This window comes from Tenrec ecaudatus, chromosome 11 (assembly GCF_050624435.1).
Source record: "Tenrec ecaudatus isolate mTenEca1 chromosome 11, mTenEca1.hap1, whole genome shotgun sequence".
NCBI classification, from domain to species: domain Eukaryota; kingdom Metazoa; phylum Chordata; class Mammalia; order Afrosoricida; family Tenrecidae; genus Tenrec; species Tenrec ecaudatus.
The window spans coordinates 151,078,531-151,079,471 of record NC_134540.1 but is presented as its reverse complement, the minus strand read 5'-3'; the positions used below and the strand labels follow the sequence as shown (position 1 = coordinate 151,079,471).

At 38.3% G+C, this 941-nt stretch overlaps 1 non-coding gene across 1 annotated transcript; it reads right to left on the bottom strand.

Annotated features, from left to right (window-relative positions):
• Positions 1-316: 316 nt before the first annotated feature.
• On the bottom strand, positions 317-445 carry LOC142462008 (small nucleolar RNA SNORA24). Its single transcript, XR_012787158.1, has one exon. It is a non-coding gene; the product is annotated as a small nucleolar RNA SNORA24 (small nucleolar RNA).
• Between the last annotated feature and the right edge of the window lie 496 nt (positions 446-941).

Sequence of the window (941 nt, the reverse complement as noted above, 5' to 3'; positions counted from 1 at the left end):
GTATTTGTACAAATCTTGACGTGATTGAACTATGGAATGATATATGTGCTAAGGTATAATAAATATAAATAATAAACAGAGTAGAGAGTTTTCTCTCTGAGAACAAGTTGTTAATACCTAGTGAATGGCAAGGCTGGAATGGATACCTCATTTTCCTACTCAGACCAGTTAGGCTCAGATTGTCAAATTATTTGCCCCCTATCTGATTGGATTCAGAGGATAGAGAATAAGGAGTATCATTACTGACGTCAAATGGATCTTAACTGAAAGTAGAGGATATCAAAATGCGTCTACCTGTGTTTTGTTGTTGTTTCACAAATAGTACTTGTTCCAGTCGGAATCTGCTATCATCTAAATGGTAACAGAATTGATCATAAACAAGAACATGTTCTTCCATGGCTGGGAAGGGAGACAGACACAACTCACAGGTCCCACCCTATCTGAGCTGTATTGACTGCGAAGACACTCAGCTGTGTGGAGCATAACAAACTTTGCATGGCATTGCAATGAGTGAAAATCTAGACATTTCCATGTGCTAATATCTAACCTGTACACACAGCAAGAGGCGGTTGTTTGGATAGAGCAAAAGGCTACTACAGAGTTTAAAATTGGGAAAGGTGGGCCCCAGGACTATATCCTTTTACTACACTTATTCATCCTGTATGCTGAGCAAATAATTTGAGAATCTGGACTATCTGACAAAGATCATGGAATATAGATTGGAGGAAGGCTCGTTAACCATCTGAAATATACAGATGACGCAACTTTGTGAAATGAGGAGGATTTGTACCGCTGATGAAGATCACAAACAGCGGCTGTCAATGTGCATTACACCTCAATGTAAAGAAAGCAAGAAACATCACAACCACAATGAATGGATGGATGAATGGATAAGCATTGTAAAATGATCTTTTTAAAGTTAGCACAACTTGAATAATAAC